This window comes from Elephas maximus, chromosome 17 (genome assembly GCF_024166365.1).
Source record: "Elephas maximus indicus isolate mEleMax1 chromosome 17, mEleMax1 primary haplotype, whole genome shotgun sequence".
In the NCBI taxonomy this organism is placed as follows: Eukaryota; Metazoa; Chordata; class Mammalia; order Proboscidea; family Elephantidae; genus Elephas; species Elephas maximus.
In genome coordinates this window covers 59,166,370-59,187,795 of record NC_064835.1, presented here as the reverse complement: position 1 = coordinate 59,187,795, position 21,426 = coordinate 59,166,370, and the positions used below count along the sequence as shown (strand labels likewise).

Below are 21,426 nucleotides of genomic sequence, written 5' to 3'. Positions count from 1 at the left end.
CCCACCCTCCCTCCCTCCCCCCCTCGTAACCACAAAAGTATATGTTCTTCTCAGGTTTACTATTTCTCAAGATCTTATAATAGTGGTCTTATACAATATTTGTCCTTTTGCCTCTGACTAATTTCGCTCAGCATAATGCCTTCCAGGTTCCTCCATGTTATGAAATGTTTCAGAGATTCGTCACTGTTCTTTATCGATGCGTAGTATTCCATTGTGTGAATATACCACAATTTATTTACCCATTCATCCTTTGATGGACACCTTGGTTGCTTCCAACTTTTTGGTATTGTAAACAGAGCTGCAATAAACATGGCTGTGCATAGATCTGTTTGTATGAAGGCTCTTGTATCTCTAGGGTATATTCCCAGGAGTGGGATTTCTGGGTTGTATGGTAGTTCTATTTCTAACTGTTTAAGATAACGCCAGATAGATTTCCAAAGTGGGTGTACCATTTGACATTCCCACCAGCAGTGTATAAGAGTTCCAATCTCTCCGCAGCCTCTCCAACATTTATTATTTTGTGTTCTTTGGATTAATGCCAGCCTTGCTGGTGTGAGATGGAATCTCATCGTAGTTTTAATTTGCATTTCTCTAATGGCTAATGATCGAGAGCATTTTCTCATGTATCTGTTGGCTGCCTGAATATCTTCTTTAGTGAAGTGTGTGTTCATATCCTTTGCCCACTTCTTGATTGGGTTGTTTGTCTTTTTGTGGTTGAGTTTTGACAGAATCATGTAGATTTTAGAGATCAGGCGCTGGTCGGAGATGTCATAGCTGAAAATTCTTTCCCAATCTGTAGGTGGTCTTTTTACTCTTTTGGAGAAGTCTTTAGAGGAGCATAGGTTTTTGATTTTTAGGAGCTCCCAGTTATCTGGTTTCTCTTCATCATTTTTGGTAATGTTTTGTATTCTGTTTATACCTTGTATTAGGGCTCCTAGGGTTGTCCCAATTTTTTCTTCCATGACTTCCATGATCTTTATCGTTTCAGTCTTTACGTTTAGGTCTTTGATCCACTTGGAGTTAGTTTTTGTGCATGGTGTGAGGTATGGGTCCTGTTTCATTCTTTTGCAAATGGATATCCAGTTTCGCCAGCACCATTTGTTAAAAAGGCTATCTTTTCCCCAATTAATTGACACTGGTCCTTTGTCAAATATCAGCTGCTCATACGTGGATGGATCTATGTCTGGGTTCTCAATTCTGTTCCATTGGTCTATGTGCCTGTTGTTGTACCAGTGCCAGGCTGTTTTGACTACTGTGGCTGTATAATAGCTTCTGAAGTCAGGTAAAGTGAGGCCTCCCACTTTCTTCTTCTTTTTCAGTAGTGCTTTGCTTATCCGGGGCTTCTTTCCCTTCCATATGAAATTGGTGATTTCTTTCTCTATCCCCTTAAAATATGACATTGGAATTTGGATCGGAAGTGCGTTATATGTATAGATGGCTTTTGGTAGAATAGACATTTTTACTATGTTAAGTCTTCCTATCCATGAGCAAGGTATGTTTTTCCACTTAAGTATGTCCTTTTGAATTTCTTGTAGTAGAGCTTTGTAGTTTTCTTTGTATAAGTCTTTTACATCCTTGGTAAGATTTATTCCTAAGTATCTTATCTTCTTGGGGGCTACTGTGAATGGTATTGATTTGGTTATTTCCTCTTCGGTGTTCTTTTTGTTGATGTAGAGGAATCCAAGTGATTTTTGTACGTTTATTTTATAACCTGAGACTCTGCCAAACTCTTCTATTAGTTTCAGTAGTTTTCTGGAGGATTCCTTAGGGTTTTCTGTGTATACAATCATGTCATCTGCAAATAGTGATAGCTTTACTTTTTCCTTGCCAATCCGGCTACCTTTTATTTCTTTGTCTAGCCTAATTGCCCTGGCTAGGACTTCCAGCACGATGTTGAATAAGAGCGGTGATAAAGGACATCCTTGTCTGGTTCCCGTTCTCAAGGGAAATGCTTTCAGGTTCTCTCCATTTAGAGTGATATTGGCTGTTGGCTTTGCATAGATGCCCTTTATTATGTTGAGGAATTTTCCTTCAATTCCTATTTTGGTAAGAGTTTTTATCATAAATGGGTGTTGGACTTTGTCAAATGCCTTTTCTGCATCAATTGATAAGATCATGTGGTTTTTGTCTTTTGTTTTATTTATGTGATGGATTACATTAATGGTTTTTCTGATATTAAACCAGCCTTGCATACCTGGTATAAATCCCACTTGATCAGGGTGTATTATTTTTTTGATGTGTTGTTGGATTCTATTGGCTAGAATTTTGTTGAGGATTTTTGCATCTATGTTCATGAGGGATATAGGTCTAAAATTTTCTTTTTTTGTAATGTCTTTACCTGGTTTTGGTATCAGGGAGATGGTGGCTTCATAGAATGAGTTGGGTAGTATTCAGTCATTTTCTATGCTTTGGAATACCTTCAGAAGTAGTGGTGTTAACTCTTCTCTGAAAGTTTGGTAGAACTCTGCAGTGAAGCCGTCCGGGCCAGGGCTTTTTTTTGTTGGGAGTTTTTTGATTACCGTTTCAATCTCTTTTTTTGTTATGGGTCTATTTAGTTGTTCTACTTCTGAATGTGTTAGTTTAGGTAGGTAGTGTTTTTCCAGGAATTCATCCATTTCTTCTAGGTTTTCAAATTTGTTAGAGTACAATTTTTCATAATAATCTGAAATGATTCTTTTAATTTCATTTGGCTCTGTTGTGATGTGGTCCTTCTCGTTTCTTATTCGGGTTATTTGTTTCCTTTCCTGTATTTCTTTAGTCAGTCTAGCCAATGGTTTATCAATTTTGTTAATTTTTTCAAAGAACCAGCTTTTGGCTTTGTTAATTCTTTCAATTGTTTTTCTGTTCTCTAATTCATTTAGTTCAGCTCTAATTTTTATTATTTGTTTTCTTCTGGTGCCTGATGGGTTCTTTTGTTGCTCACTTTCTATTTGTTCAAGTTGTAGGGACAGTTCTCTGATTTTGGCTCTTTCTTCTTTTTGTATGTGTGCATTTATCGATATAAATTGGCCTCTGAGCACTGCTTTTGCTGTGTCCCAGAGGTTTTGATAGGAAGTATTTTCATTCTCGTTGCTTTCTATGAATTTCCTTATTCCCTCCTTGATGTCTTCTATAACCCAGTCTTTTTTCAGGAGGGTATTGTTCATTTTCCAAGTATTTGATTTCTTTTCCCTAGTTTTTCTGTTATTGATCTCTAGTTTTATTGCCTTGTGGTCTGAGAAGATGCTTTGTAATATTTCGATGTTTTGGACTCTGCAAAGGTTTGTTTTATGACCTAATATGTGGTCTATTCTAGAGAATGGTCCATGTGCGCTAGAAAAAAAAGTATATTTTGCAGCAGTTGGGTGGAGAGTTCTGTAGAAGTCAATGAGGTCAACTTGGTTGATTGTTGTAATTAGATCTTCCGTGTCTCTATTGAGCTCCTTACTGGATGTCCTGTCCTTCTCCGAAAGTGGTGTGTTGAAGTCTCCTACTATAATTGTGGAGGTATCTATCTCACTTTTCAATTCTGTTAAAATTTGATTTATGTATCTTGCAGCCCTGTCATTGGGTGCATAAATATTTAATATGGTTATGTCTTCCTGATCAATTGTCCCTTTTATCATTATATAGTGTCCTTCTTTATCCTTTGTGGTGGATTTAAGTCTAAAATCTATTTTGTCAGAAATTAATATTGCTACTTCTCTTCTTTTTTGCTTATTGTTTGCTTGATATACTTTTTTCCATCCTTTGAGTTTTAGTTTGTTTGTGTCTCTAAGTCTAAGGTGTGTCTCTTGTAGGCAGCATATAGATGGATCGTGTTTCTTTATCCAGTCTGTGACTCTCTGTCTCTTTATTGGTGCATTTAGTCCATTTACATTCAGGGTAATTATAGATAAATAAGTTTTTAGTGCTGTCATTTTGATGCCTTTTTATGTGTGTTGTTGACAATTTCATTTTTCCACATACTTTTTTGTGCTGAGGCGTTTTTCTTAGTAAATTGTGAGATCCTCATTTTCACAGTGTTTGACTTTATGTTAGTTGAGTCGTTACGTTTTTCTTGGCTTTTATCTTGAGCTATAGAGTTGTTATACCTTTTTGTGGTTACCTTATTATTTACCCCTATTTTTCTAAGTAAAAACCTAACTTGTATTGTTCTATATCACCTTGTATCTCTCTCCATATGGCAGTTCAATGCCTCCTGTATTTAGTCCCTCTTTTTGATTATTGTGATCTTTTACCTATTGACTTCCATGATTCCCTGTTATGTGTATTTTTTTTTTTAATTAATCTTAATTTGTTTTTGTGATTTCCCTATTTGAGTTGATATCAGGACGTTCTGTTTTGTGACCTTGTGTTGTGCTGATATCTGATATTATTGGTTCTCTGACCAAACAATATCCTTTAGTATTTCTTGTAGCTTTGGTTTGGTTTTTGCAAATTCTCTAAACTTGTGTTTGTCTGTAAATATCTTAATTTCGCCTTCATATTTGAGAGAGAGTTTTGCTGGATATATGATCCTTGGCTGGCAGTTTTTCTCCTTCAGTGTTCTGTATATGTCGTCCCATTCCCTTCTTGCCTGCATGGTTTCTGCTGAGTAGTCTGAACTTATTCTTATTGATTCTCCCTTGAAGGAAACCTTTCTTTTCTCCCTGGCTGCTTTTAAAATTTTCTGTTTATCTTTGGTTTTGGTGAGTTTGATGATAATATGTCTTGGTGTTTTTCTTTTTGGATCAATCTTAAATGGGGTTCGATGAGCATCTTGGATAGATATCCTTTCGTCTTTCATGATGTCAGGGAAGTTTTCTGTCAGGAGTTCTTCAACTATTTTCTCTGTGTTTTCTGTCCCCCTTCCCTGTTCTGGGACTCCAATCACTCGCAAGTTATCTGTCTTGATAGAGTCCCACATAATTCTTAGGGTTTCTTCATTTTTTTAAATTCTTTTATCTGATTTTTTTTCAGCTATGTTGGTGTTGATTCCCTGGTCCTCCAGATGTCCCAGTCTGCATTCTAATTGCTCGAGTCTGCTCCTCTGACTTCCTATTGCGTTGTCTAATTCTGTTATTTTATTGTTAATCTTTTGGATTTCTACATGTTGTCTCTCTATGGATTCTTGCAACTTATTAATTTTTCCACTATGTTCTTGAATAATCTTTTTGAGTTCTTCAACAGTGTTATCGGTGTGTTCCTTGGCATTTTCTGCAGTTATCCTAATTTCATTTGTGATATCTTTAAGCATTCTGTAAATTAGTTTTTTATATTCTGTATCTGATAATTCCAGGATTGTATCTTCATTTGGGAAAGATTTTGATTCTTTTGTTTGGGGGGTTGGAGAAGCTGTCATGGTCTGCTTCTTTAAGTGGTTTGATATGGATTGTTGTCTCCGAGCCATCACTGGGAAACTAGTTTTTCCAGAAAATCTGCTAAAAAAAAAATGCAGTCAGACCCCTATCAGAGTTCTCCCTCTGGCTCAGGTTATTCGGATGTTAATGAAGCCGCCTGGGGAGGGTGGGGGAGGGAACAGAGAGATAGGAGAGTAGCACCTCAGAATATAGCCAGAGTTGCTTGTCTTGCTTGGAATGACTATTATATCTGAGATTCCCGCGGGCACATCGCCTATGTGTGCTGGCTGTGTGGAGATTGCCCCCGGGGGGTCTGGCCCGCTGGAGTCACGGTCAGATCCTCAGCTTCCAGCCCCACGCCCAGCGTCAAGGCTCTCCTACTGGGACGGTGCATTCTCGACTCCAAAATCAGTCGCTGCCTCCCGGGGACTTCTCGTCCCTCCAGCCGCATGGCCGTGCCGCCCCCGCGAACCAGGTGGACCCCCTCCCGGGGTTAGTTCAGATGGGTGGAGCAGCTCCCCGTGCTTGTGCCGTGACCGAGTGTCCTGGCTGGGACGCTGTTCTCCCCGCTCCAATACCAGTCGCTGCCTCCCGGGGACTTCTCCTATAGGCTGGGCCCCTTCCCGGGGTTAGTTCAGGGGGGTGGAGCAGCTCTCCATGTTTATGTCGTACCTGCGTCCAGTCCAAATCCCGGCGGGATGGTTCGCTGGCTGGGACGCTGCTCTTCCTGCTCCAAGACCGGTCACTGCCTCCCGGGAACTTCTCCTACCTGCTGCGTCCCACGCCACCAGCGGAACCAGCTGGTCTCCCTCCGGGGGTTAGTTCAGGGGGGTGGAGCAGCTCTCTGTGCTTGTGCCGTACCTGACTGGTATGCTGGCTCCAGGCTCTGGAAACAATCGCTGCTTCCCTGTATTAGTTCGTTCTCCGTCTCTAAATCTGTGTTTGTTGTTCAGGGTTCGTAGATTGTTATGTACGTGATCGATTCACTTGTTTTTCCGTGTCTTTGTTGTAAGAGGGATCCAAGGTAGCGTCTGCCTAGTCCGCCATCTTGGATCCACCCCCTGGCTATAGCTTTTGATCCTAGAAATTAAAGCTTCTAAAAGATTTGCAATATTGATTTGATATCATTAAATACCTGTGTTGTACTCATAATAAAATTTAAAGTCTCTGTTTTCCAGTTTCTTGGACTTGTAGACTCTGGTGCAACTAGGGAAAGACCAGGTCCTTTGGGGGATGGCTGCTGAAGGCTTTTGCTGATGACCCTCCTGAGACAGGGGCAAGACAGCTCCACCTTCCAACTCGTCCACCTTGAGGCTCCCAGATGGAGTAGGAGTAGTAGCAGGAGAAATTAGTACTCTAAACCGTTCTCACTCTGGACCTTTCCCTCTTTGAGTGCTGCTAGCACCTCTTATCCATGTTCTCAGCCTCAGCCTTGGACCAGAATCTGCTGGTGGAAAGTGCCTGCGGTGACTAGTGGCTTTGATTCTCATCTGTCCAGAAGCCTGAGATGCCTCCTCCTCAAAAACACTTTTTTGAGTTTTCTTTCTGAAGCCAACTGAACATCAATATTAATTACTTCTTCTACATTCATGGAGAAAGAATATATATTAAATCTATCGCTCTTAGAGTTCTTATTTCAGTAAAGAATCTCTGCCACATTTAAGTTGATAACATTAGACGCCTGCAAGAGGAGTTTAAATGCTACCTAAAAGCAAAATACTGAGGGTTTTGCATATGTGTGTGTGTTTGGGTGTATTTGTTTTCAATATGTACTGAAAGTTTTCTTTCAGGAGATTTAATAAAAGTTGAGTTGAGAAGGAGAGAGCTGGTAATCACTTGGAAAGCTTTCCAAGTGGACCAACAATGTTGGTGGTGGCAATGAAGATGAAGGGGTAGACTTAGGAAATAATATTACGTGATTATCACTCGGACTTGAAAACCTATTTCTTCAGTGGTAGGAGGCAGAGGAAGCAAGAGGAACATCAGAAGACTTGCCTTTAAAATGTTTATATCAAAAACAGAGTAAAGGTGCGTGCAGTAGAACTTTGATGAACAGTCTGAAGAGAACTTTGAACACACCAACAGCTTGTCTTCCACTTAACAGCTTACAATTTCTAGATGCAAGCATCTAAATGTGTTACTACTCTTGGTTCTTCTACAGAAATGCTCTAGAGAATATGTATTCTAATGTCCTTTCTCTTCTAACATTAGACTTAGGTAAAGGGTACTTTAAGGAACAAAAGGCTCAAAATATATAGATTTGGATTAAAACAATTCCAATCAAGCATCTTGACTTTGTGCCAACATCAGTAACTTTTTCTGCTTCTTGCAAAACCCTATCAGAGATGTAGAAAATTGCAGAACCGTGCACATATTTACAAATATTTTAGTAATTAAATAATCTGTCAATGCATTTCATTGTGTAATACTGAAAATATTTCAATATATTTCAGGTTTTAGCGATTCGATGTGCTTCCAAAAAGATAATGTCTGTTTTTTCTTTCACTACTTTGGTAAAGCAATCACATACTCTAGATCTATTGGACAGAAATACACTTTTAGTTAAATAGTTGTAGCTATAAAATGCTAATTGTGTCCATATGCATGGGTTACTCCAAAAAGACATACACGGCTTTACATTTGTGAGAAGCAGAGTCTAAAATTGGATGGTAGTTAAAAGTTTCCCTATAAAAACCGGATTATTCACACATAAGGGCATGAAGCAACTTCTAAAAGCGTGATGCTAGTTTGTTAAAATTATACAGTTATATTTTTTGTGCGTAATAGAATAAAAGCTCCATGACAACAGGGCTTATGTGTGAGTTTTATTTTATTTTTATTATTTTTTTAATCTCTATCCTCAGTGCTTAGGGCAAAGCCTGACATAAAATAATATGTCAAATAAATCAGTCCTGCTTTGGAGCTGACAGCATCCTTCGCCTCTCCCTCCTGCCAGGCCAGCAGACCAGCTGGCTCTGCCCTTCTTCTATTCCTCTTCCAGCCTTCCTTGCAGAGCTGCTTCTTAACAGTGTTGTTGTGGTCCTTTAGAAAGCCCTGCTCAGGCCTTTGTTTGGAGTGTTCTAGGCCAAACTATGGGGTAAGCATGATGAAGGAGGGAAAGGGTGGATTGAGAGTTGTGTGTCTTTAGGGGCTGATGAAGAGTCTAAAGTAAAGAAAGGATTTTAAAGCAACAAGACAGAAGACCAGAGAAATTATTGACAATTGTATAGCATCTCCCAGGTTAAAACGACAACAAAAATAAAATGAAATAAAATAGCTTTTATTTTAAATGTTAAAAAAAAGAAACTTCATATGTCTACATCAGGAATCTCTGGGTAGCGCAAATGGTTAAATGTTCTACTACTAGTCAAAGGGGTAGCGGTTTGAACCCACCCAGAGACAGGTCCAGCAGTCTGTTTCCAATAGGCCACTGTCATGGATTGAATTGTGTCCCCCAAAAATATGTGTATCAATTTGGCTAGGCCATGATTCCAGTATTTGTATGATTGTTGACCATTTCGTCATCTGATATGATTTTCCTATGTGTTATAAATCTTCCCACTATGATGTTAATGAGATGGATTAGTGGCAGTTATATTGAAGAGATCTACAAGATTAGATAGTGTCCTAAGCCAATCACTTTAGAGATATAAAAGAGAAGCAAGCAGAGAAACGGGGAACTCATACCACCAAGAAAGCAGCACTGGGAGCAGAGCACATCCTTTGGACCTGGGGTCCCTGTGCCTGAAAAACTCTTCGACCGGGGAAAGATTGATGACAAGGACCTTTCTCCAGAACCAACAGAGGAAGAAAGTCTTCCCATGGAACTGACACCCTGAATTTGGACTTCTAACCTACTAGACTGTAAGAGAATAAATTTCTCTTTGTTAAAGCTAAAAAATAAATAAGTAAATAAATCAGCAGGTCTGTACATATATGTGTATATGTATATATCAACAAGTGTATTGCTGTTGTTGTTAGGTGCCGTCAAGTCGGTTCTGACTCATAGCGACCCTATGCACAACAGAACGAAACACTGCCTGGTCCTGTGCCATCCTTACAATCGTTATTATGCTTGAGCTCACTGTTGCAGCCACTGTGTCAATCCACCTCATTGAGGGTCTTCCTCTTTTCCACTGACCCTGTACTCTGCCAAGCATGATGTCCTTCTCCAGGGACTGATCCCTCCTGACAATATGTCCAAAGTATGTAAGACAGTTTCGCCATCCTTATCTCTGAGGAGCAGTCTGGCCGCACTTCTTCCAAGACAGATTTGTTCGTTCTTCTGGCAGTCCATGATATATTCAATATTCTTCGCCAACACCACAATTCAAAATCATCAACTCTTCTTCAGTCTTCCTTTTTCATTGTCCAACTTTCACATGCATATGATGTGATTGAAAATATCATGGCTTGGTTCAGGCGCACCTTAGTCTTCAGGGTGACATCTTTGTTCTTCAACACTTTGAAGAGGTCCTTTGTGGCAATTTACCCAATGCAATGCGTCTTTTGATTTCTTGACTGCTGCTTCCATGGCTGTTGATTGTGGATCCAAGTAAAATGAAATCCTTGACAACTTCAATTTTTTTCTCCATTTGTTATGATGTTGCTCATTGGTCCAGTTGGGAGGATTTTTGCTTTCTTTATGTTGAGGTGTAATCCATACTGAAGGGTGTGGTCTTTGATATTCATTAGTAAGTGCTTCAAGTCCTCTCCACTTTCAGCAAGCAAGGTTGTGTCATCTGCATAACGCAGGTTGTTAATGAGTTTTCCCCCGATCCTGATGCCCCGTTCTTCTTCATATAGTCCAGCTTCTCGTATTATTTGTTCAGCATACAGTTTAAACATGTATGGTGAAAGAATACAACCCTGACACACACCTTTCCTGACTTTAAACCAATCAGTATCCCCTTGTTCTGTCCGAACAACTGCCTCTTGATCTATGTAAAGGTTCCTCATGAGCACAATTAAGTGTTCTGGAATTCCCATTCTTCACAATGTTAGCCATAATTTGTTATGATCCACACAGTTGAATGCCTTGGCATAGTCAATAAAACACAGATAAACATCCTTCTGGTATTCTCTGCTTTCAGCCAGGATCCATCTGACATCAGCAATGATATCCCTGGTTCCACGTCCTCTTCTGAAACCAGCCTGAATTTCTGGGAGTTCCCTGTAGATATACTGCTGCAGCCACTTTTGAATGATCTTCAGCAAAATTTTGCTTGCGTGTGATATTAATGATATTGTTCTATAATTTCCACATTTGGTTGGATCACCTTTCTTGGGAATAGGCATAAATACGGATCTCTTCCAGTCAGTTGGCCAGGAAGCTGTCTTTCATATTTCTTGGCATAGACAAGTGAGCACCCCCAGTGCTGCATCTGTGTGTACACATATATAAACACAGATACACACTTGTTGATCTGTAAGTATACACAGGCTCTGTTGTCATGAAGCTTTTATTCTAGTACATACAAAGTGTAGAAACCCTGGTGGCATAGTGATTAAGAGCCGCGGCTGCTAACCAAAATGTTGGCAGTTCGAATCCACCTACTGCCTCTTGGAAACCGTATGGGGCAGTTCTACTCCATCCTATAGGGTCATTAAGAGTCAGGATTGGCTTGATGGCAACAGGTTTGTTTTTTATTTTCTAAATTTTATTTATTTGTTGCTTGTTGTTAAGAATATACGCAGCAAAACATATACCAACTCTACTTTTTTTCTACATTTTTGTTTTTAATATATTGCATCTACATACTGAAATAAAAATACCTTAAAATATTTTTCTTTGGATTTAAGATTGTAGCTACATAATAAAAAGGTTTGATTTTTCTTCTTTATACTTTTCTGAAGTTTCCAAATTTTCTACAATAAGAGATGATTGATTTTTAAATTAGGTAAAAATTCTAAGTACTATGAACAAGAATACGGACATTAAGAAAATCATATGTATAATAGAAAAAAATTTATGTCTTCTTTGATATATGTAAAATACTTTTAGTCTTTTGGAAAATATCTACAATTAAAATTCATTGGAATTCTTTTCTATGTAATATGAAAACTGCATGGACCATTATGCAGTTTAATAGTCATTTTATAATTTCTCCAAGATCTTCTGGGGGGATTAATTTATGAAAAACTGTCTAAAGGCTATTTTGTGGGCCATTTTCCTGTGCCTGGTATCATTTGAGAGCCAGTGAGCTTTAGATTGGCAATAAGGTCTTAATTTTTGATGGAGACAATCAGTGATCTTGAGACCTCTAAATGTTATTATGATCTATACAAGGAATGACCTAGAAAAGTTGAATTTCAAAAGAATCCCCATTACATTTTTAGAGGCAAATTTAAAAGGAATGAGAAGCCTGAGGACAACAGCCTTGCAGAGACTCTGCAGCCAGCTCCCACATTTGCATAAGGTCAAATCCCTCTGACAAATTCCTTACAAACCTCTACGTCTATATATTTATTATTTATCTCTCTATCTATCATCTATCTTTGCTGAAGCATGGATCAAACGGTGGCCTACACTAAATCAAGCTGAAGTACCAGACTTGCATTGGTATACTGTATACTGTAGAAGAAGAAGGCGTAGGGAAATTGGCATGCTAGAGTGGATTTATCAGGTTAGACTCACGGACCCACACATGGAGAGTCCAGAGGACACATCTTTTACTACAATGGTGAGGAATGAATTTGTGAAGGAAACCCCAGCATCCTTGATGGCTGCTGTGATTGCTATTTTATGCAAGTCAGATTGACAATGGGAACTACTGCCAATTAAGAAACCTAACTGCAGTGGACCCCATAGTGGTAGGGGCCAAGTGGTGGCCACTCAATCAACAAAGACAAGGTGGGCATGGTTACAGTGATAGACAGTGGAGTCAAAGAAGTAAGCCAAATAGTCTGACTCTTACGGACTTATGGCCTTGATTACTTAGTCATCACATTCCTAGGAGTGAAATAGGAAATCTGCTAAATATTTACTTGATCTGTACAAGCAGGAGAATTCTAGGTCAAATGTACAGCAGTCTAACTCTAATCACCAGAATAGAGAGTCAGGGCCCCTCAATCAATTCCAGACTTGATCTACCTACCTACCTATCTCTCTCTTCCTACCTATCTATCTAACTATATGTCAATCGGTCAGTCTGTCTATCTATCTATTATCTATCTGTCTATTCATCTGTCTGTCTCTCGGTCTATTGCAGTGGTTCTTCTTCTTGTATTGAGCCCTGGTTGATACACTGTTTAACTGTAACACTTATGACAATCAATGGAAAATTCTCCTGGACTTAAATAGTCCAAGAAAGTGACTAGTCTCAAGGAAAATACGTTGAGGAACAATAGATATTTCAATTGCCAGTTTCCATTTACCAAGAGATAAAAGAAAAAATAAGGACAATGACTGCACTTGAAGTATGAACAAAAGCACAAATCATCTAGAACATGTGAGGCACAGAAAGGGCTAGAATAAATGAGAGATGCCATGTTTATAGATAGAAAAAAAGATATTGCAATGCTTTCAATTACTGCTACACAAATTTAAAAAAGTACCAAAATTTCTATTGAATACAACCTGAGAAAATGAGACTAGAAATAATTAGGAAAAATAAAAATGATTAGTCAAGAACATTTTACAAGAATGACAATAGTGAGGCTTTTAAACTACTAGATTATTTTAATATAATTAATGCTACTGCATTCTAGGCTCAAAATAAACCACTGAGTAAATGAAGAAGAGTAATATTCCAGAAATAATTGAAAACATATAAATAAATTAGCATGTAATAAAGGTCAATTCTGAAATGAGTAAGGAAAATTGCATTATTATTATTGTTTATTCAAAAGGATAGACATAATCTCACACTGTATATGAGAATATGGTCAAGTAAATTAAATATGTTTCTATAAAAAATAAAAAATTAAGTGATCGTTTGGTGAATGCAAGTCACATTTTATGTCAGTTGGGGGAAGAATCTTTCTAAGCATATTCACAAAACCAAAACCCTACATATAAATGTAATATAAAATGGAAAAATGCTTATATTAAAAATGAATCTTAAGCACTATTAACTATTTAAAAATTAATGGGAAAATCATTTGTAATAAATGTGGCATTCATGTCTGATGAGCTCTCACATACCCAAAAGAAAAAATGAGACATGTCATTAGAAACTGGAATGAGCCATGCATAAATAAATGACAAAATCTGAAAGACACAGGGCCAGCAGAAAAGGCTCAGCTTCACTGTTAAGTATGAAAATTGATACAATGGCGATCTGTCTTTTGATCCTATTGCACCAGTAGAAATTTGAAAACAAAAAATGAAAAACCAATTGTTGGCGATGAATCAGAGATACATTAACTCAAAGTATACAAATCAGCAGTTGAGAAACAGATATTAAGACTGAGAAGCTGACTTTACCTTTGACCAAGCAATCTATTTCTTGAAATATGTGTTGGAGTAGCAACCATTAACATGCAAGAAGAGTGCTATTTTTTTTCCATTGGCTTTAAAGAGTAAACCATTGAAGATAACTCAAATGTCCAATATTAAGTGATTTGTTAAATGAACTAGGATTCATCTAAAGATGGAAGTCACTTAGATATCTGTTTAACTGATGGCATAAAAGATGTATTGAAGAGGGAAGCTTTTAATGATTCATTTTTATAGAAACAAATGGCAAAATATCCTAAGAGTTTTACACATTTTAATCAGTTACTATATGAGGTAGGTATTAGCACTCCTGTTTTATAGATCAGGGACCCGAGAAACAACGAGGTTAAGTGACTTGCCCATGTGCACACAGCAAGCAAGTCTTGGAACTGGGACTCAAACAAAGGAGGCAGTGGAGTTTCAGATTCTGCCTTGCCTATAATTTTGTTCTGATATCTTTTTTTCAGCGTTAGGTACCAGGGTTATGTAGATATCTCAGATTAAGACATTGAACCTTTTCTAATCTCTGGAAAGTGTCATGCTAGTATCCCTGATCTGTGTTATCTGTTTAGGATATGTAGAATGAACACCTTTTTTTTGTTTTTCCTATTATTTATATACATGATTTTAACTTCTTTTTAGTCAATACTAGCAATTTATATTTCTTAATAAAATTTTTGAGTGTATCATCTGATAGTTTAAATTCTTCATGCTTTAGAATCCTAAAAGCCCTTTTTAAAAAGCACATTTTAAAATTTTTTCTTGATTGAAAGATACATTATACAGCAAGTTATACATTATTTTTTTTTCAAATAAATCTCATCAAGATCTGCATGTACCTTTCTCAGAAAGATATTTTCCACATTTTTGCAACAAATTAAATGCATAATGCATGCAGAATTCCTTTACATTTCTTTCATCCAAAAAATTGTGCCAGCTTGCTGCTGTTGTTCCTAATACATTTATTAGTACACCTGAGGGTTCTCCACGGAGGGACTGGTACTGCCAGCACGGCCAGGTCCATCTTATTCCTAAGGAGAGGACTTATGCAGTCTAGAAGCCCTTCTGCATATTGAGGAAGAGAGACCCACCTGAAAGCAAAATTCTCTGGGTACAAATTTTACCCTAAAATATATATTTGGAAACTTATCTGTTCAGTATATCAATCAATCAATCAATAATAATCTTACAAACTGAGGATCAAAACTTCACAAGTCAGGACCAAAACCTCTAAAGATGTATTTGAATATTGTGCAATGGTGTTACGGCTGTGGATCTGGGCTGGCCTTGGTGACTCGCTCGTGAGGAATAGTACACAGCAGAAGTGATGGGGTGTGACTTCTGATTCTGGTTCAGAAAATAACAAGCAGCTTCTGCCTGGTTACCTGGAGGTGCTGACTCTGGGGCAAAGCAGCTATTGTGTAAGTTGAACGAGGCTGACACCTCTATGTTTGAAAGGCCAGGACCCATTGCCATCAAGTTGATTCTGACTCATATAGGGTAGAGTAGAACTGTCCCATAGGGTTCTCAAGGCTGTAATCTTTGTGGAAACGACTCCCACATCTTGCTCCTGCAGAGGAGGTGATAGGTTCCGACAACTGACCTTTGGGTTAGCAGCTCAGCAATTAATTACTGGCCCATCAGGGCTCCTGGGGCATCTCCTGCTGAGCTCCCAGCCAACAGTCAGCATCAGCTGTCAGTCATGTGATGGTGCCATCTTGGACGTTCAGCCTGTGGAGCTTTCTGTTAACTGAACCATCGGGAGACATCTGACAGCCACCCAGGAGAGGCTCCAGAGAAAGACTGCCTGGCCAAACCCTTCCCAAATTCCTGATGTGATTCCAAAACTATGATGAAAATAATATGGTTACTTCAAGTGGCTAAGTTTTGAATAATTTGTCATGGAGACATAATAACTGGAACGATTGCTTTTGATAAAGAATGGAAGGATAGCAAAATGACCTTTGACTATTTTCTATGCCTCTTGGAGCAATAGAATTTCTGCTTCATTACTTTATGCTGAAATAACAAAAGATTATCCTTAAGAGATTTTAATTTTTTTTTTTTTTGGAATGCATCTAAACAGACAAATTTTAAAATTTAACATTTTGCTGCACAAATAAGATAGCTCTTATAATTTCCTAATTTCCATATCTACAGTTTAATCACACTTATCATTTCTACTATATACTTATCATTCTCATCCTTTATACTTGCTTAGACAGTTGAATGCTTCTCTTTTTTATTTAATTTTTGGTAAAGTACTTGGATTTATTATGAATTTTTTTCACTTCTAATTCAGTTTTTGATTTAGTCCATATTGCTGTGATTTACACATATTAATACATTTGTCCCACTTTCTTTGCCTTTGCTTTGTTTTCATTTATGTATCTTTTTAAGTTAAATGCTTAAATAATCAAATTTTTCTTTTAAATTAAATTCGATAAATTCATCTATTAATGAGTAGAGGTTAAAGTCTGTTAGAAAAAAAAAATTAAATATCTATTTCTTCCTTGATTCCAAAGTTATTTAAGAGAGTACTTTTTGCTTTATTTTGGAAAGAATAGTGTCATAGTTTGTACATTTTTTTTTTCACTTCTCCAAATTTATTGTTTTTTTGAAAGGAATGGATTGAGAAGAAAGAACAAAACATGAGCCAGGGGAAAATATGTAATAGAAAATAAATGCAAATGTAGGCTGTTTTACTAATTGTTTTATAACCACAACAAACTAGTACAAAGAAGGTCCTGTACAAAACAACAAAATAAAGGTTCAGAGATGAAGGTATTCCCATAACAAGGCTGAAGGTTTCAGTCTCAGCTGTTTGGAATTTAGGCTGCAATCCTTGTTTTCAGATGTGTGTGGGCATAGTCCCTGCTTTGACTAGATTTGAACAGAAGCACGGCCACTTGGCCCAGGTAGAAGTAGATGAAGTGCTTAGTTCCGTGTGTCACATAACTACTGAAGTTTCTCCCCACAATGCAGTGCCACGTGGGGTTGTACTTCTTGTCAAACTCCTTCTTGATATGGGCCACAGTGTCCTCCTCTGTTAAATTTCTCAAATGCCTTGGTAGCGCACTACACCAAGTCCTGTTGCATCTCCTCCAACATGTCGGCATTTTTGATCATGGCCTTTTGGTCGCACATGGTTACCATGGAGCAAGGCTATACATTTCTTATAAATCTTTTTGCTATCTTTATTTTAACATGGACAATATTTTTTTTTTAAATGACTGTGGTTTTTCATTATGGCTTAACATATAATTTCTTCTTGTTGTGATTTCATAGCATTGAAAGAAAATAAAACAATGCTCTCTATTTGTAGAACATGGACATAATTGGCCTATTAATAGTGTTCCTAAGATTCTATACATCTGTATTTATTTGCCATGGTTTGTCCTAAAAAACTTTTTTAATATCTGTTAAATTCTTCCATTACTACGTTCTCCTTTCAATTTATTTCTAAAGTTTTCTATGTATTTCTAAGCTAGTTCTATTACAAAATATCTGTAGCTGATATATCTTCCTTGTAAATCACATCCTTATGAGCATGCTTACTTGAAGCACTTACTGATGCAGATCAAAGATTAAAACCTTCAACATAAAGAAAATAAAAATCTTCACAACTGGACCAACAAGCAACATCATGATAAATGGAGAAAATATTGAAATTGTCCAGGGTTCCATTTTACTTGGATCTGCAGCAAACATCCATGGAAGCAGCAGTCAAGAAATCAAACGACTTATTGCATTGAACAAATCTGTTGCAAAAAACCTCATTACAGTGTTAAAAAAGCAAAGATATCACTTTGAGGGCTAAGGTGCCCCTGACCATGGTGTTTTCAATCACTTCATATGCATTCGAAAGCTGGACAATGAATAAGGAAGATCGAAGAAGAATTGATGCCTTTGAATTACAGTGTTGGTGAAGAATATTGACTATACACTGGACTACCAGAAGAACAAACAAATCCGTCTTGGAAGAAGTATGCTCCTTAGAAGCAAGAATGGGGAGACTTCCTGTCAGGTACTTTGGACATGTTATCTGGAGGGACCAGTCCCTAGAGAAGGATATTGTGCTTGGTAAAACAGAGAGTCACTGAAAAAGAGAAGATCCTCAATAAGATGGACTGACACAGTGACTGCAACAGTGAGCTCAAGTATAACAATTGCGAGGATGGCACAAAGCTGGGCACTGTTTCATTCTGTTTGACATAGGGTGGTTACGAATCAGAACTGACTCAACAGTGCCTAACAACAACAACAAATCACATCAATATCACACCACAATCGTATTTTATCCTTGTTCTTGTCCTTTTCTTAAAGTGATTTTTTGACCTTTCTCATTGGATGAGAGTATTTGATTTTATCCAAGTAGTAGTCAACTCGACGGCAGTGGTTGTTTTTTTTAGTTGTTTCTAAAGTATCATTCTTGATAGCATTGATTTTCCTTTTCCATTTCTTGAACTCCACCAATTTGCTTTTCATTTTTTTATTATCATGTACATTTTGAACTTGTGTTTTATCTTTTTTAGGAATTGTTTATAGGTTTTGTTTATTTTAAAAGCTCATGTTCTGTGATGATATCTCTGAAAGAATGAAGAACAAATTTGTGAACTCTTCTATCACCTGAAGTAAAACTTAGGTGTATGTTTTTAATTTCCCTTTTATGTTCCTTCCCCCCCTTTTTTTTAATTTTTAAATTTCTCATTGAAGATATAAATGCATGTAGTATAAAGTGTCAAACAGTAAAAAAAAAAAAAGTAAAGACAATAAACCCCTGAGCCACCAGCACTCCAAATCACTCTCGCTAGTGGCAACCTCGCTCAATACTCATAGCTGTTCCTGCTGGTATTTGCTTCCAGATTTCTCTATAACATCTTTTGACTATTTCTTGTTATTTTTTTGTATTTCAGAGATAATTTATTATATGATATGTTGACATCCTACTATCTGCCTTATGACAAACTACTCCCTTTTGCTTCCCTTTCTTATTACCAAACACTATTCCCCTCCCTCAGTATATTTATTTTTAGCACAATTTTGGTTAAATCAGTATACGATGTCAACATTATTATGACTATGATAGCGCTTTAATACCTGAGTTACAAAACCTGCTTTGGCTACATTGCCTTTCTTGTACAGCAACCCCTCGCCCTCACCTCAGGATAAATAATTGCCACTTTTTTTTCCTTAGTGTTTGTGCATTTATTATTAATTCAGCCTTTAACTTTCCAAAATAACTAAAAAATAAAACAAAACAAAAAATCTTTCAATATGGCCAAGAACATCATGGGTCTTTCAGATTCATTCCCTTACTCCTATCCACAGAGACATCCTTCCCAGAACCTTCCTTACTCCCAGTTCAAAATAATTCCCAGTGATTTTTCTAGGTCTTCCTTGCACTAGCATCCTGAGAATTTTCTTTATTTTCTGTGTGCATTTTTTCTTTTGTGGATGCTATGCTTATGCTTTAAGAGGCCAGCAGTTCAAACCCGCCATGCAGTGGGTTCGGATGCTTATGCTTTATAGTTTATTCTTGTACCAGTAGGATCTAGAAAGGGTGAAAAGAACAACAACAAAAAAAAACCATCGCCATTGGGTCGGTCCTGACTCATAGTGACCCAATAAGACAGAGAACTGCCCCATAGGGGTTCCAAGGAGCAGCTGGTGGATTTGAACTGTCGACCTTATATTTTGAGATCTTACATGTCTGAAAATGATGTAATTCTAACTTTACATGTAATTGTTATTTTGCTTTCCATAGAAATCTAGATAGGAAACTGTTTCCCCACAAAATTCTGAAGGTGTTTCTCCGTTGACTTCTTACCATCGTCATTCTGTGATGATTGTGTTCCTATCTTTAGAAACTTTTACTTACAGCTCCTTTTATTCCTGGTGTTTAAAAATTTCGCAATTATATTTTTTTGGAGAGGGTCTTTTTCACTCAAAGTGCAGGGAACTTGTAGCCTTTTCAATCTGGAAACTCACGTTCTTCAATTCTGACAAAATTTCTGGCAGCTTTTTTTTTTTTTTTTTTTTTTGATAACTTCTCTCAGCCTTCTCTGTTCTCTTCTTTTGGAACAACTGTTACTCATATGTTGATCATCTAGCACTGTCCTCTAATTTTATTATGTTTTTTTCTTCTATTTTTTATTTCCTTGTCTTTTTATACTTTGAGTTGGAAAAATATCAAATCTCACTTTTCACTTCTGTGCTACTTCTTTTAGACACCAGATGCCCGTGTAGCACTTCTAACCACCAGGGCTAGGTCAGACCTCAAAAGTTAAAGGGTGCAGTCCCCCAGGCTGCCAAGACTGCCCAAGGCCTAAAAGGCCAGCTGCAAGCTTTGGGAGTCCCTCACTTCTTACCTGCTGGCAACAAATTCAGAGTTTTCCCACTACCCCTTCAGGATACCAGCTGCAAATTCAGTTCCCCCTGACACCCCAAGTTCCCTCATGTCTGACCTGCTGGCTTCAAGTTTTGGGGTTCCTTCTTCCCCCTCAAGATAGAAGCCATAAGCTCAGGGAGGCCATGCTGGCTGCCACTATTCCCTTGGTTTTGATAATTTGGTGGAACAACTCATAGAACTCACAGATAGCGCTGTGCTTATAAGTACAATTTTATTACAGCAAAAAGAATAGAACTGAAGAGATGCATAGTGGGAGGTCTGGAACTATTCCCAATGTGATGGTTCCATGTCCCCAGAAAAGGACACACTACCCTCCCACGTGTACCAATGCCTTTTACCAACCAGGAAGCCCATGGAGCTTCTGTGTCTAGAGCCTTTATTGGGACTTTCATTAAATAATTCAAACTCCAGGCCCTCTCCCTTGATGCCAGTTGATAACATGCCATGGGTCTTTCTGGCCTGACCAGCCCTCACTCAAGAGTTAGATGTGGCCTAGAACCCTTATCAAAGACATTTACAATTACCGAGAAAATCCCAAAGTGTTAGAGGTTATCTCTCAGGAACCAAGGACAAAGGTAAAGTTGTTTGGGCAAAATTAATGCAAACCTCACATACTTCTTCCTGGGAGAGTTATTGCATTTTTTTTTTTTTTTTTTGGTCATATTTTGTCCTCATTTTTAACTGGAAATGATAAGTCCTTGTTTTTTTTCAATTTTTGTTGTTTTTATTTTTTATTTGTATATTTTGAAAAAAAATTAATTAATTTAACTTATTTGTCATAATAACTGGGAATAATGTTTAAAATAGTTAATAATTAGTACAAGACAAGCACATGGCATCATTTTATTTTTCTTTCTCTTTCCTTTTTTTTCCCCACCTTTGAAAACACATTTTATTATTTTTAATCTAATTGTGATGGTGGTAAACATCTAAATTAAACTTAATTGAGCTTCTATTTTTGGAATTATTAATGACAATATAAAATACTGTCTGTTGTCTTGTTTATATTTAAAATGCAAAAGTTAGCTCAATTAAAATGTTCCAAAATTTTTTTAAAACTTATAGGTTTTGTTGGTATAATGTTATATATGTGGTTATTTTGTTTTATTTTTCAAATGATTAATTATAAATCAATCATTTAAATAATCTTAAGTTTAACATTTAAAAAATTTAACATTATTTAAAATCATTTAAATAATTTATAATTGATTTAAATAGTCAATTTAAAAACATTGGATCTAATCTTTCAATAA

At 37.2% G+C, this 21,426-nt stretch overlaps 1 pseudogene; it reads right to left on the bottom strand.

The window, feature by feature from the left end:
• Nucleotides 1-16,592: 16,592 nt before the first annotated feature.
• On the bottom strand, nt 16,593-16,908 carry LOC126060275 (dynein light chain 1, cytoplasmic-like; annotated as a pseudogene).
• Between the last annotated feature and the right edge of the window lie 4,518 nt (nt 16,909-21,426).